The following is a 16,984-nucleotide window of genomic DNA, read 5'->3' on the forward strand; positions in this document are numbered from 1 at the left end:
CACAAAGTTCTTTCCTTTTCTCCCAATATCAGCATCCTGATGAAAGACCAATATGTGTACTACCCAGCATGATAGCCCCTAGGCACACATGGCTACAGAATACACAAAATGTGACTCATGCAACTGAGAATTAAACCTTCAATTTTGTTAGTTTCATATAATTTAAATTTAAGTTGACACATATAGCTAGTTTATATCATATGGGGCATCACATGTTCAACATTGAATATGTTTTAGATTAACTTTAGAGCAAAGGAAATGCTGGAGTTTTTTTTTTAATAAATGACACTGGCTATTGTTCAATAATGTTCCCTAACTACAGAAGTGGCCAGATTTGATCACTGACACACTGTACCTTTCACTATTCTCCCATTCTTCAGAATGTAATTGTGTTATGTCCCACTTCTGAAACTTTTCTTCAGGTCACCTATCTGATAAATTCACTCAGAGAAAGACACTCATTAACAGCAGAGAGTGCCACAAGAATCTACCTCCCCTTCCCCTTTGTTTAGTTACTTTGATCCAGAGGTAAATATGGCAAGTTAATAAGAAAACAATGAATTTAAACAAGTGGAAGGCAGAAGGTATATGGGAAATCTATGTACCTTATCCCCAACTTAGTTACAAACCTAAACCTACTGTTAAAAATTGATTTGTAGGGGCTGCTGGAATAGCTCAAGTCATAAAGCACCTGGCTAGGAAGCTCAAGGCCCTGAAATCAACCCACAGAATCATCAAAAAACAAAATAAAAACAAAAAACTTTTTTTGTAAAAATAAATTAATAAATCAGTCAGGTTAGGATTCCAAAATTTCACTTAGAATTTGTGAGACACACTTGCAATATAATGCTTGTAAAAATAAATGTATAGCACAATTCTAATTTGTTTATAAGTGTATCATCCTTAGGTATACAAGTTTTTTTAATATAATGCATGTATTATAATTTAATAAAGTAGACAAAATTGTAGCAGGACAAAACTGACACTCTAAATGAGAAAATTTCTAGAAAATATGTGGAATGGATCTATTTAGTATTCAACCTATGTATGTGGTAATGCAATCAAAACTTCTGTTAACTTTTGATGATGAAAGTTGCTATATTTATCACATTTGCCACCAAATCCATCTTTTCATTGAGCTTACTGGTGAAAAGATGAGGACACCATTTTCTTTTTCCTTGAGTTTCAGTTCACCTCAATTGGAACTCAAACATCTGAGTGACCTCCCTGGGACTCAGAATGGCAAGCTCTCACTGCCTGCTCTCACCAAGGGCTGACTGTATCTTTAAAAGTGTTGTAAGGAGAAGAGCATGCATTCTATCACATGGCATTCCGTTTTATACAGTTATCATATTTGTATTTTAGAGACGTTGTCATATTTAAACAAGTGATTGTTCATAAGTGGCCCACATCCCTCTCCCCATTTATTACCTACATCATTGTTTTGCTGCAAGGTTGCTCCTGCAAGATGCCATCCCACCATGGAATCAGCAAATGGCTTCTTGGTCATGAAGTACTACTTCAAGGTAGCAAAAGCTGCATGCTTTTATAAAAGAATAAGTCTCTTTTTCTTCTTTCACCTGATGCAGCTCAATCCCCATGGATCCTTTTCCTTTGGCCATTTGTTGCTATTTGTTTTTCATGTGTTAACATTTTAAGTTGCCTATATTCTAATTCTCCTCAAAGTTATATACTTAATAATTTTAAATAAAATTCTTAGGGAAGATGGGAAATTAAGTTAACATTTGATATGTACATAGGAAATTGTCATCTGAAATCCTTTTCAGTACTCCAAGGACATCAATAGTGATAATTATAATGAAGTTACATTTTGATAAACTTAATATTAACTGAGAAGTAACATTTTATAGAAGTTGATGCCTTAATAGGAGCTCACACTCACAAAATCTTTAAGGTGACAGTATAAAACATATATGATAGTGGCTGGAATGTCACTTTTTGCTATCAAACTGAAATGGCTTCATGAGATACAACATTGAAGCAAATACATTAAACTTTCATTTCTTAATTGCTAACAAAAGATGAAAAAAGGAAAAGTTGCTTAGAAAGGGGGAAGTAGAAAAATAATTGGGCCAAAAAAGTAATGTAAAGTTATGCTTCAGAGTTGTCAATTTTCAATATTGGAATGGTCTTTTCTCACTGGCACCTGACAGAATTTGCTTCCATCACCATCCCATGGTAAAGAAACCATGAAACCTCACTGCAGAACCAAGGGCTTAGGAGAAGAGAACAGTGGACTTCCAGGGAGAAGAGGGCATTTGGAAACTTCTCTTGTTATTTTAACTGGGCTGTTAGCAGCACAGGTAAGGTTATAAACCTTGTCCAATCATGAGCCAAAATACAAACGTCTGCTACTAAGAAGGAGAAAGACATTGTTGTGAGCTGAACTCTGTTCCTTCCTCAAAATTTATGTGTTAATGTCCTAGTACACAGTGATTTGACATGAGACTGTATTTGGAGGCAGGGCCTTTTAAGGAATACTTAAGTTAAATTAGCTTATATGGGTGGACCTTAATCTAATATGATGGGTGTTTTTATGAGGAGAGAAGATAAGAACAAGAGAGAAAAAAGACCAAGAGATGACAACAAAAGGTGGGCTTCTATAGTCAAGGAGAGAGGCTAAGAAGAAACCAACCTTGCCAACACCTTGGCCTTGGACTTCCAGCCTTCAAAATGGCAAGAAAATAAATTCCACTCTTTTAACCATCCAATTGTTTATTATGGTACCCCAGCAAACTTCTACAGACATTTTCTCCAAATCTCTAAACCCAAGTTCTTTCCTTGATCAAATCTCACATAGAAGAGGAGTTAAAATGTGCTTCCATTACTATGAACAGAAGAAATATGTAAGTCTACAAGTGTTTTTTCAAGACTTTCTCATTCCACTTTTGAACACAAGATTTTCCCCGAGCCAGATCTGAGGCTGATTGCTAAGTTCTTTACTTTAATATGCTGACTGCACAGAACTGTTAATAAATAATATTAATTTACACAGAAATAGATCTTGAAAAAGTTCTCTCATAGCATTGTTAATGAGCCCTTTTCTCCAGCTGGTGTCTAGCAAACTAACTGAAAAGAAGCAACTGAGGAGCTGTTCAGAGTGTGAACTCTGTGAAACAGTCACTGCTTCCCAGCACTTGTATCTTTGTCCAGGAACAGGAACATCAGAATGCTTGAATGGGGCAGAATAATGACCTCTTTATTCTGATATCCTGTCTCCTCCTGAACATTATACCTTATTGTATGCCACTTGTTGAAATGTAGAGTGGGGAGTATTTGCAGTGTGGGAAGGTTGGATTTCTTCCTGAAGCTTGTGGAATGTGTAATCAATATCCACTCATTTGTCCCACTACATTGGATTTCTGGAGACTTTTGTCAGCAATATTTCTGAACTACAGAAATTATGCTGTGAAGAATAACAATACACACACACACACACACACACACACACGCACACCACACACTCACATCCCTGTTTTTTTTATTATTTCAATCAGCTTTGGTTTCTAGTTTTCACCTTAAATATATGTTATCACTTTTTACAGGTGTTTTATTTTAACCTTTTCTTACCTTTGCATTTCAACCTTGGGTAAGTCTCTCACTCCTGTAGATGGAATACTGATACTCTTAGACCAGAGCTTTAGGACAAAAGCCCCAGTTTCCAGACTTCCAAAATAAAAAGCTCTGCCCCTGTCCCAACACATCCATTAATAAGATGGTTAGGGTGGTGAAGAGAAAAACAGATGAAGATCAGTGATGCTAAGTACATCTTTTGGGTACTGACATCAGCTTCCAGACTATGTAAGGAAAGGAAACATGTGTAGTTAGACTTGATCAAACTATGGTCTGGCTGATCATCATCTCAGGATGGTGGGGTCTTGTCATGAAAAAAAGTCCTTGTTGCCTACTGGATAGATTCAACTCTCATCATGAGATGTTCATCCATTAGTCCGACTGTTACTGGAATCCAACGTAACTGCCAAAGAGTGCACATGGCAAAAAAGTAAAACATCTGTTTGTTTTCCTCTCCTCCATGTGTCTTTTGTTCCAGGCAATTTGAGTAAAGTTTGAGTAAAGGATTATGACAGTTAAAGAAAACTTTATTTTTTCTCTGCTACACTGTATATATATCAGGTACTTAAAAACTACTTTTGCTGACTCTTTACTTGGGTTTACAAGGTAACTAAATGCAGGATGGAAACTTGATATCTTTATCTTCATTTTCTATCAGCTCTTTTCTTTGAAACCTTTGCATTAGATGCTGCTTTACTCTACACAAAGTTATGTTAATCATTCAAGAAGCATCTGCCTAAAAAACTGGTGATATCCAATGATCTCATCCATTTTCAAGGCTGAAGGGACAAAGATAAGAGTAATTGAGGTTTTGTGCTGGCAGCTTTAACAATGTTCTATTCAAGACACCCCAAATGGCACCCAAAAATCCCATATCTACAGACACCTTAGATTCCAGGAAGAGCAGAGCATTGCAGACAGAGACCCCATAATGAGATCACCTATAAGCAGAAGCAATGGTCTGGTAGGAACCACATTGTCTCCTTAAGCAAGAAGGATTTCTTCCAATCAACTTGCTGGACCAGAACTGAGATAATGATCAACCAGACCACAATTTGACCAAAATTGCCTAATTATGTGTGATTCTCACCCCAGACCATTTTTTTCTCTGTGTAAATGTAAAGCTCATATCAGTATCCTAGAGATGAGCCAGGACGCTTAATCAATTTCCTCTTCCCAGCCTAAGTATAATGATTAAAACCCTTTCCTGCCTTCTCACCATTACTTACATTTGCTTTCTTGGAATGAGTGGCATACCTGATATGTTGAAAATCCTAGAACAGGGATTAGGATTAGGACTCTAGGTACATGTATTCTCACAAAAAGAAATAGAACAGTCTCATGACATATTCTCACTTCATGTGAGTCCCTGGTTCTATGGATGACTTGCAGCACTAGTGTAGTGATGACTTCAAACAGTACAACTTGAAATCTTTTAAACTTAAGATGGTTAACAACTCACAAGGAACACTGTTCCAAAGTGATTATCTCAGGAGGAATGCCATACTGAATTGACCATGGAATTCATATGAAAAGGCCAACAAAAATGTATAAAATACATAAAAACCTGCCCATCCAAACTGAAGCTCATAATAATGTAAAGAATTAGGTGAGAGATCATTACATCACATGGGATAAACAAGGAAGAAGACCAACAAATGCATCCCACTTCACTCACTCATGCTACAGTCAGAAGAATGACCAGGTGCCAAGGATGCTTGCAGAAATGGTGGAGCAGATTTTCTGCTTAGTGACAGGTTACCATTAACTAGTGAATGTTCACAGTCCACCACTTTCTACTCTCCTCCATTGGAAATGAGAAGGCTTCTTCTCTTCTCAGGAAAGAATTCAATAATTCAAGAACAAAATCTGCTACAAAGACTTTTATTACAGAAGTTGGAAATGTTTTTTCTGTAAAGAGGCAGATAGTAATCACAGGGTCAGTGTTACAGTACTGCAAGTGAGTTATCTTTGGCATAAAATTTAAGGCAGCTGTCAGCCTGAGAATTATGCAAAAGCCCTGGACAGCAAGCTCCTTCTTAAATTTTGTATCCTGAGCACATTATTCACCTTCCATAGTCCTGACCCTGACTAAAACTTTAGGCTTTTCAGGCCACATGTTCTCATAACCACTCACCTCTGCACTGTATCACTAAACCAACTAGAGACAATGTGAGATTATGGATGTGTCTGTACTCCAATAAAACTTTATTTACAAAAGTAGGCAGTGAACCAGATTTGGACTGAGGGCTATAATTTGCTGACTCCAGGATAATTGAGATATGTAAAATGAATACAAATATTTCTTTATATGATTTGAATACAAACTTCATGAGTATGTAGAAAATTTTTGTTATACCAGCAAATGATGTCTCTTTGAAAAGTAAGTTTTGGTAAACCTGCTTGAACTTACATATATTCTGGAGAGAAGGTTTCAGAATTGGTATTTTAAGGGTCACTTACTTCTTCAATAAGCCATGCATTTATTTTCACACCTTTAAATTTTTTTCCACTGTTACCCACCCATTTTTAAATGCTACATTTAAAAATTGCTTCTTCTATGAACCTGCCTGCTTATGCCTCATCTATATACATCTTCACACACATACAAAAGGTTTCTGTGATAATGTAGTCTTTGGTTTGAAAGTCTATACTAAAATCCTTCAAACTGTTGTGTGTTATAATTAGTAGTCATGTGACATGTCTATCTCCCCACCAGACATCTTGATTATTTTTCTCAAATATGGTAGTATATGCCTTCTTGATGGTCTTTAAAAATATATTAAAATGAAATAAGTTGACCTTTTGCACTGATTTTTCTTCAGGTTTTATAAGCTGCCACTTTAAAAAATCTCACTCACTCCACCGTGTGCCAAACGTTGGTTCTCTGAAGCCATGTAGAGGCATGTGTGGCAGGCTCCTGGCTGGAGACCATGATCATTGTACACACTTTGTATTTAACAAGCTGATATGTCACCCACTGGTTAATAATTATAATCTAATTTTCTAATGCTCTGTAACTCATAATGAGGAATTCTAAGAGTCCAAACACGCAATTCTTTATTAGAAAAAGATTAATTGCAAACAATTTTTAAAGGTAATTAACAAAATACTTTACTGCTTGCAATCTTGCTTGCAATAGTCTAATGGGGAAAGGGAAGAAGGAGCATAGAGGAAACAAGCCCAGTCAAGAGTTGATGACTGTTTCACTTAGTTGCTGGATATGTGCAGCTTCATTGTACAGTTCCCTCTTTTTTCCAATAAAAAATAGCAATATAGCTACAGAGTAAAAATATTTTGAAATAGCCTTTGATTTCAGTAAATATATATTTCCTTCAGAGACTAATCCATAAGGGAATAGAAAAGTCAGATAGATTAGATGAAAGATGGATAGATAGATAGGTGCAATATTTCTCATTAGACCCATTTATCCTACTTTCATTTATCTGACCATAATTCTTTCAAGACCACCATCCATTGGCCGGGGCTAACATTCCCAGTTCTGATAATTTTTTATTGCTTAATGAAAGCCCAAAGCAGAATATGGCTGAATAATGAAAGTGGAAAAAGTCCCCTCCTATCAATACTAGTTAACAATTACTAAGTGCATAATACAGGCCAAATCCTAAAGGGCTATTTAGTAACATGCCTAATTCTTATGTTCAACAGTGAATGAAATAGATCCTTTTCATTACCTTACTTTAGAGAAGATTTGTGTGAACAATTACACACAATCTGCAAATGGATGAGCCTGAGTTAGAACCCTCTGCATCTGGCATCATAGCCACCTTAACAAGTGGAATTGCTTCATGGTACAGGAGAAGAGTAAGATTTCTGTGAAAATTTGTGATGCTTCCTAAGGTTTCTTTAAGAAACTCATATTCTATTAGCCAATACACATCAGTAGTACTGAGGCAGGCTAGAGGTAGGAAAAGTTTGGGTCTCATGTAGGTTTCCCAGACATGGCCCAGACCACACTCACCTGGTCAGGAACCACCCATTCCCATTCCCACTCATTGACTATTGCATGGGAATCTCTTGGTTTCTCCTTTTGTATAGATCAGTGTAATTTTTAAAAGTGCCTGCAAAAGAAAAGCACACTCTGCTCACAGACTCCACCTGCACCTCTCCATGATCCCTTTGTGTTTCCCTTTCCCTAAAATTTAACAAACCCCATTTACACCCATGTATTCTGCTTGGATTCTTCCATGTCAGAGTGCAGGAACTGAAGTCTTATGGAAACACAATATAATAGTGAGATGTTTTATTACTTTCCAGGAAACACTGCAAGACATACAGGGATAGGTAAGGATAATTATTTTTATGAAGAAAAACAGAGTAATTTATCATGAAAAGTGATCTTAATCTACCATCTCTTTCAAATATGCATCTATTTCTCATACATAGTTGCTGTACCAACACTTTTTTGGTCACTAGGTACTGATTTAGCAAGCCCTAGATTTTATCATTATCTACTCCCTGGATCAAGGTTTCATTTGAATTGTACAATAAGAGCCTCCAAGGTTCTTAGTCCATCCCTCTTTGAGATAATGGAGTTTTTATCAATTCTTGTATTCAGAAAACAAGTCTCCTTATGTCCAGGGCATCACCCTCAAGATGATGAAATAAAAATCCCTTGTCATCCAGACCTTTGGTACCCAACCGAATCTTTCATGAGTCATGCAAAACAAAGAATGTAAGTCCTAATACAAGGCCTCAAATATCCAAAGAGCCTATTTTCTTCACATAGTATAAACCCCAGTAGGATGTCCTGGGATAGCACAGTCAAGAGCCCATGTTCCCTCTAATTTCTACTTCACCATTTAAGCAGCATTCTACTTCATACTTGTAAGAATTCAACTGCATCCCCAGAAGCCATATGTTTCACACAGGAAAAAAAAATAAAGGCTGAGAATATGCACATAGGATACTCCACTTGAATTAAAGTAACTTGTCTGTCAATAAATTAACTTGCCTGTTCTGCTTATATCTTGTTGAACAAAATTGAGTTGTTGTGGCTTCCTTATGTCCAAAGAAGTCTGAGATTGATACCTTTATTATTTTTAAGTTTTTATTTTAAAATAATTAGAGAGTCATAAGAAGCTGAAAAAATCACACCAAATGTTCCTATGAGCCTCTATGCTGTGTCCTTCAATGGTAACATCTGACATAGTGTAGTAAATTATCAAAATTAAGAAATTTACATTGACAAATTATAATTAGCTAAAATGAACTGCAGACCATTCTAAGATTTCACCAGTTTTTGCATGCACTCAGTTTTCAATGTCTCTGTGTACAGGTCTGGAACATTTTACCTCCTATATGGAATCATATAACTATGGCCAGAATCAAGTGTAGAACAGTTCCATTACCACAAAGGAACTGTTGTTGCAGGAGATGGATCTTTTAACTACATACATTGAAGTCCTGAACAACAGCAGGGTCCTGCTAGGAAGGAAGGAAAGGAAATAGACTTGGAGAGCAAACAAGCAGTACCTGTGACAAAAAGCAGCTATTTTTAGGATAGGGAGGTTTTCCATGACCTTAGAAGTGTGAAGTATGAATAGATTCTGTTCACCCTTGTCCTTCCTTTTGACATATATACTCCTTTTGTACTTTAGAAATGTTTGAAACAAATGCCACACAATATGATTTATCTCATGCTGTAAGCCTATAATGATCCCATGGGATGTAGAATTCACGATTTCAAGAAACAGCAAATATATGTCAGAGTTCAATACCATTAACACCATCCAAGAGACCAATGAAAGAACAAAGGGTTTTTGTTGCTATTGTTCTAATGAGAATGGTTCCTGAAAGAGGACCAAAGGCAACAAGTACAGGAAAATGAAAAAAACCCAAAGGGTCTCAAATTGTGTGTTATTTGGATCAAAGATTGGGAAGTAAGAATGACCACTTAACTAGAGCTAAAATAGTTATTTGCAGTCCAATTCCAGAATTGCCTGAATTAAATTTGCACTTTCCTTGCTATGGGATCTGAGGAATATTCTTTCTTGTTTAATATGAAATTTCTTCAATTGCCTGTATGGGGAGAAATGGATGTGAAGTGGGAAAAGGATCTCTTCCACAAAGTACAAATACATTTAAGAACTAGGATTCTTTGTTAAGTGTATTTTGTTCAAAAGCACTTGCTTTGTCAAAATAAGGACAATCTTTATCCAATTAAATGATTGATTGACTACTTGGTGATGAACAAAGGCAATCTCATGATACTATACTAGGTTATCAAGATTTATTCCCCTTCCAACTATTAGCTATTGACCAGTCACTACAAATAGAATCAGCAGTACACTGCTCAGACTGAGGAGAATGACTCCAGCCCAAGAAATAGAATAACTTAAGAAAATCAATTTATGCTCCTGAGTACATCCTTCATAATTGTTACATTTTCCACAGTTTTGAGGTGCACTTCTACATGGTGATGATCAAGATGGATGATAATATACTAGAATAAGACTTGAGAAAATCAAGGTAAATCTATCCAATATTAGATTGAAACCTTAGAAGTCATCAAAAGTAACCCGAGGATAATGCCAATGATATGTATCAGCTCCCCCTCCCAGAAAGGCAAGCATCATTCTACTTTCCAAAATTCTCTTTGTCCCTAATTCTAGGACATGCTCTCAATACCTTAAGGTGATACATTTTTATACACACAATTCCCTTCATGTTAAAGGTTATCTTTGAATCCCAAAAATGTTAAGGAAACAGAGAAGTTATAAATGTAATAAAGGTTTCTCCAGTTCTGGGTGGTACTAAAACTGACTGTGAATTCATTCTCTTCTCATTTTGATGTGAGTCTAGTTCCCTTATCCTGGACTCCACATGGACCTCTTTACTTGGTTTGAGCACTTACCTCTCTGTTAGCCTTAGCCCTAATTATAACTATAAACCAAGCCATAGTCTAGGCCTAATCTAAGGCCAGGTCATCAGATGCATTGCTGCTTCCACGTTTGTCTCTAGGAAAGTAGTGCCACCGTGGAAGGAGTCCTAGTGCAGTGAGGTTTCCAACTTCCTAAGTCATGTGAAGGTACTTCACTTTTCAGTTCTAACTGAGCTCAGACTTCCAGTCAGCCCTCTCAAGGTGCTAGACATGTGAATAAATGTGTCTTGTACCCTCCATGGGCTGAGTACCCCTGAGCAACCCTAGTTACAGTTTTGAGAAGCAGGAAATGTCTACATGAAGCCGGCCAAGTTCCTGACCTGTTCAATTGTGATATAAAATAAAATGTTGGCTTTGCAAAGTCACTAAGTTTGGGGGTAATTTTTTATGAGTAATTGGCTACCAGACCCGTGAATGATTTATGTTATGGCTCAGTTCAAAGCCAATGGTGGAGCTGGCTCTACATAGGAGAAGAGCAAACATGTATATAGCACTACATAGGAGAAGAGCAAACATGTATATAGCACTGTTCAAGTAACACATGTGCTCCTCACAATGCTTCACCAACTAAGTACCATTACAATCATTCCTAGGAGTAAATTGAAGAATAGCAGGGTTACACAACTTGTCCATGGTCACTCAGGAAAGAGGTAGCAAGGCTGGGTTCCAAAGGCAGGCAATCTGGCTTCATAGGCTTCATTCTTAGCAGACTACCCTTTCTCTTAAAAAGAAGTTTGATTCTATTTATTAAAGCTAAGATGTTATCCTAATGTGCTGTTTTTAGGTTTTTTTGTTTAAGATGTTCACTTTCCTCTGCTTTACTGTGGACTGTGGACAAGAGTCAGGAAGGACCAGACACCATGGGGTGATGCTGCAGGCAAATGTGTAGGGACTCTAATTACACTGTGTAATACTCTGTCTATAAAGACCCTTAAAGGGAAAAATCCTTCCTGAACCTTGGATCAGGAATTGTTAACAGTTGTTCTGAACAACTGATTGGCTTTGAATAACTACTACTTCTTGGTGAAGGGCTACTCCTTTGCATTTCAGCTTTTATGTTTTTCTGCTTTCCTTTTCAGGCATTATTTTGAGACCCAACTCTTGCTTCCTTGTTTGAATTTGCTCTAATTCTCTGAATGTAGTATGTCTATAAATTTGTGAATAGTTCTAATTTTTTCTAAATACATGATAGCAGCAAGCAAGGTATATAAAAATTGATGAAAATTATGTCTAGGCAATGTCCACTTGTGTAATGGAGGAGAGCTCCTTCTTAGAGAGATTCCAGAAACTCCCTCTTATATATCTTTTTTTCAAAACTGTGTTTCATTGCCACTCTTTGGTACAAAGGAAGATGGGAAAGTCATCATTGGCTATTTTGTCCTTAGAATTGAAAAAAAGAAAGCAGAAATGGACATGGAATGTTTTCCAGTATGAGAATGAAATAAAATATGATAAAAATATTTTGAAATGTATGACTTTAAAAGAAAAGGTAATGGCTCTGAACAGCTGTTTGGATTGCTTGATGCTGGCCTGTAAAATGTTAATTTTTATACAAAACCAAGTACCCAAAAACACTGGTAAGAATCTCACAAGAATGGTCATATAAACTTTTCAGTTCTTCCAAGGAAGAGAAATAGGAGCACTAGCTCAATTGGCTTTTGAGGAGGAATGTGTGCTGGTGGTCATCAGCCCATAAGATGCCCCTGGGTTGCCAATTGAGTTTGAAGGTCAGGTCAAATGGGCCAGTCATCAGTGACCACCTGCCTCTGTCCAAATCAATCTGTTCTTTTTCTCTCCTGAGTTGACAAAGCATTTCACTACTAGACAAATGCCTGATAAACACAAGTCATTTGTTGTCATTGTTGTACAGTGTGTCCCAAATTGACATCTGCATCAGCATCTCCCTAAAATTCCCTAAAATCCAATGTCCTCTATCCTATTCCAGACACAGAAACTGGATATTCTTGTTCCTAGATTTACAACAGAGCCCAAGTTTCCATACTTTTTAGGCAAGATCTAAAGTTAAAATTTCCCTTATAACCTATTTTGCTCTAAAAAGAATAGATTTCAGAAATTGGGGATGTGAGCAAAGATAAAGATATAAGAATGACTACCCTAGGTTTCTTTAATGGTTTTTTTCTTCTTCACTAAATTCTTATTCTTGACAATGAACCTTGAAATTTTTATACAGATTCTGAATTGTGTCCCCGGTTTCTCTTGGCATGCTATGCATGCAAAGTAAAAGGTGAAATATTCATTGAATGTGTCATGTATAAATTACTTCTTGCGGCCTGCCAGGAAGTTTTAGTCCATTCATTAATGAGGAAATATTGTGTAATTATTTTAAATCCCTGATATGGGGTTCTCCAGATCCAGGAATTAAATAAAAACTGGTGAACAAAGAAAAATTTAAGTTCTTTGCAAATGTTTGAAATTCAGTTATTCTGTTATTAGATCACAACACTGTGAGATGGATTAAATTTCAAGTATGGAGACTTTAAGCATTGCTGTTGTGATTTTGTTGTGATTACACAGCATCCAATTGTTCTTAGAAATTAAATAGGAAGACCTTAAGGAAATTATAGTTTCCTTTTCATTTATCAAAATAATAGAAAATAAGCTATAGATTCATTAAACACTCCTGCATTGGTTTCTATATAGTATTGACTTCAATTCAGAGATAAAGCTTATACTCTTCTGGTAAAAAGCTGTTACAAGATTATTTTTAGTAATCTTCTAAAATGATTTAATTTATAATTAATTGTATCTCTTTTCTACTATAATTGGTCTTAACAAATGATACAAATGCATATGTTATGCTTCATCATTTCCCTATTACACAGAAAACAGGAAATGAGAAAATTCTCATACACTGATGTTCAGTATGTTTGTATTTTTCAGGAAACTGTATTATATGTGAATTAGTACACTCTTTCATTATCATAGGAATGTGAAACAAAAGAATGGAGCATGAATTTCTTTCACAGAATAAAGCCCACAAGGAAAAAGTGATAATGAAGACAGTAGTTTTGATTAATGACTAAAATGAACAATTAATCAGTTCCAGATTCCTCAACCCAAACTTTGCTTTCTTCTGATCACTTGCTTCCTTTTTCACCTTAGTCTGATTACTTTTCAATTCTTGCTAATATTTAAAAGTCTTTTGTAGAGTTCCCTTAAAATAACATTTTGTATGTTTTAGAAAACACTAAGGCAACAAGGGAAGAAGAAATGAAATGGGTAGTGAGTTGTATCACAAGGCAACAGAAAAACTCTTCATTCACAATCAAGTGTTGCCACCAAAAAAGAGTTCTTAAAAAGCAAACAGTAAAGAGAGTTCTCACCTTAATTCATTCTTCGTCAATAAAAATAAAGAGGTACTTTTACGTCTAAATATTCTGTATGTTTCTTTTGTCAGTTTATTCTGGGAATTTCCACTTGTTTCTTTCCCATTTGTGTTTATCTTAACAAAAAAGCCAATCTAATCCCAAATGCACCCAAGTCTTATGATGTGGAATGGGGCCCATTGGCAAAAGATAATTCCCCCTTTTTTCCAGCTTGGTAGATGAGTTTGAGTGGATTAAACTGATTTGGACCAAACTAACAATGGTTTACAAAGGCTTATAGTGAGTTCAGTATCAGAACAGAAAACACTTTTGGATGTCCTCTTTCCGAGAAGGATCTAATCACTAAGGAAACCCAAGGAGTAGGAAGTTTACCAAGTTTGCAGACCATAAACTGACCTGTAGCTAGGTGTCATTTGGCTCATACAGGTTTTATTTTTTTAATTCATTCCTAATGTCCAAAGCCATGAGATTTAGCATAAAAATCATGACAGTTGGTATTTCTGGGGCTATAAAAGCATCTGTGGAGACTAAATTTATATGTGACAGTTCTTGGTGAGAATGGAGAAGATGCACCCTGCTTAGATGGAATGCAAGATCTCCAGCTTAGTGTTTGCTCATCCCTTTTCCTTTTCACCCCCAGATATTACCTGCCTGGCCTCTGTAGGCAGCTGAACATGTGTCTCCAGATGTACTCCAGTATTTACACTTTTCCAAATGATATGAGAAGGCCTTGACTGAAATAGCCAGGCATGAGTTGGAGCCAGCAGATCACACTGTGGCATGAAAGTGTGCAGAACATCTTGAATCAAATGCCCCTTTGCTGGGATGATTACATTCTAGCTACAAGTGAATGAAAAATGCAAGAAAACAAGATGTATGGACAGAATTCCTAATATGGATATGTCAATGATTTCTGCCAGGAATTTTAGGGACTCTTCCAGGGGTTCAAGGTTTATTATTAACCATTTTAATAACATTATTATCCTTAATGGAAAGGTAAGGTGAAATTCACAGTGCTTTATTAGATATGATTTATCTCTAGCATCTAACTAGATTCTCCAAGAACAATGGCATATCAAAATAGGGTCATGAGAGTAGAAACCCAGGTGCAGTTAATAAGAAAGAGGTAGGGTTGGGATGTTGTTTAAGTGGTAGAGCTCCTGCCTAGCAAATGTGAAGCCCTAAGTTCAAACCCTATACCACCAAAAGAAATATCAGATGCTGGCAGTTCATGCCTGTAAGCCTACCTACTAAAGAAGCAGAGATAAGGAGGGTCACAGTTTGAAGCCAGCCCACAGAAATAGTTGTAGAGACCTTATCTCTAAAAACCTATCACAAAAAAGGGCTGGTAGAGTGGCTCAATGTGTAGGCCCTGAGTTCAAGCCCCAATGTGACAAAAAAAGACAAAGGTAATGCCTATAGAAAAGTTCAACACAAATAATGGTCACAAAATACAGTCTACTTTAATTAGTAGCATATGCCACAAATCTGAGTGATGGTCATCTATAGAGATAATCCTCTCTAAATAGTAAAATGTGTTGGTAGTTACAGTTGAATTTTAATAATAATGTGTGTCTTAGTATGTTTTTGCTGCTATAACAGAACAGTACAGACTAGGTCATTTACATTAATCAGAAATTTATTCACTTATGGTTCTAGAGGCTGGGAAAACAAGACTGAGAGGCTGGCATTTGGCTAAGGCCTTTGTATTACTTACTCTATGTAGCTGTGACCAAAATACCTGACAGAAAGACTTAAAAGAAAAAAAATATTTTGAACCAGTTTCAGAGGTCTCACTCCATCTTGTTAGGGGAAGTTTCCAGAAACCTCTAAAATAGCACCATCCACTGGAGACCAAAATCCCAAATGTGAGTCTTTGTGGGGGACAATTTGTATCCAAATCATGATATTTTGCTTCAGTCCCCAGAAAGCTCATATTCACCTCATAATTCAAAATGCATTCACTCCATTGCCATGAGTCTGCATCATCATAAATGTTCCATTATTGTTTAAACATTCAAGGTCAAAGTCCCTTCTGAGACTCAAGACAAGCTCTTAGCTGTGAGCCCCTGTACATAAAAAATAGTTGCATAATTCCAAGGTACTATGGCACAGAGTATATATCCTCATTCTCAAAGGGAGGAAAGAGGTCATAGAATGAAGGAAAGTGACCAAAGACTGGAACCACAGGGAAGTCCTGTGGCTCCAAGTTTGGCATGTGGAGTACATGCTGTGGTGATGTGAGCTCCACAAGGGCAGCCCCACCCTTATGGCCTTGCCATTTGCAGCCCACTTGGCCTCTGTCCTGAGATGGTTTCATTCATTTTCTATGGCACTCTTCAGCAGATATTCCATGTTCCTGGCATCCCTAATATCCTGGACTCTCCTCTGCATCTTCAGCTTCACCTCGTATTTTCACACTCTGCCCTCTGAAGGGTTGCCTGAAGGGACTCCCACCCTCACACATTGCTTGCCCTAACAATTCTTCCTCTGAAAGATGGCTGGATGTCTCCATGACCCTGTAACACTTGCATTCTGAATACCTAACACATCAGCATCACATAGACAATACCAAGGTTTGTTATCAGCTTGAGCAGTATTATGGTTCCATTGGAACCTGATGCAGTCAACTTTGAGTGCTCAGAGAGCTACACCTGGGAAGATATTTCCCTAGTCAGCCTTGGTGCACTTAGCAACTCAACAGCTCTCCCTTCTCAAGAAGTCTTTCAAAGGACCAATTCCTTTCAAAGGCCAATTCCTGAGAAGTCCTCAAGTTAGCTTTCCTAATGGCTCAGTTTAAAGTGCTTTCTTCTCCTCCTTCTTCTTCCTCCCCTATCTCTTTTCTCTCCTCTATCTTCTTCTTCTAATACTGGAGTTTGAACTTAGGGCTTTACATTTGTTAGGCAATTGATCTACAGCTTGAACCATGCTCCCAGTTCTTTTGCTTTTCTAGTTTGTGTTTCAGGTAAGGTCTCAGACTTTTTCCCTGTCCAGCCTCTGACCTCAATCTTTCTACTTCAACCTCCTGAGTAGCTGGGATTATAGGTGTGTAGCACCACTCCTGGCTTTGGGTTCCTTTAATTGGCACCAATCTCTTTAATGGTCAAACCTAACTTGTCCACTTTAAATATGTTCCTTT

Source organism: Castor canadensis, chromosome 13 (genome assembly GCF_047511655.1).
Source record: "Castor canadensis chromosome 13, mCasCan1.hap1v2, whole genome shotgun sequence".
Classification (NCBI taxonomy): domain Eukaryota; kingdom Metazoa; phylum Chordata; class Mammalia; order Rodentia; family Castoridae; genus Castor; species Castor canadensis.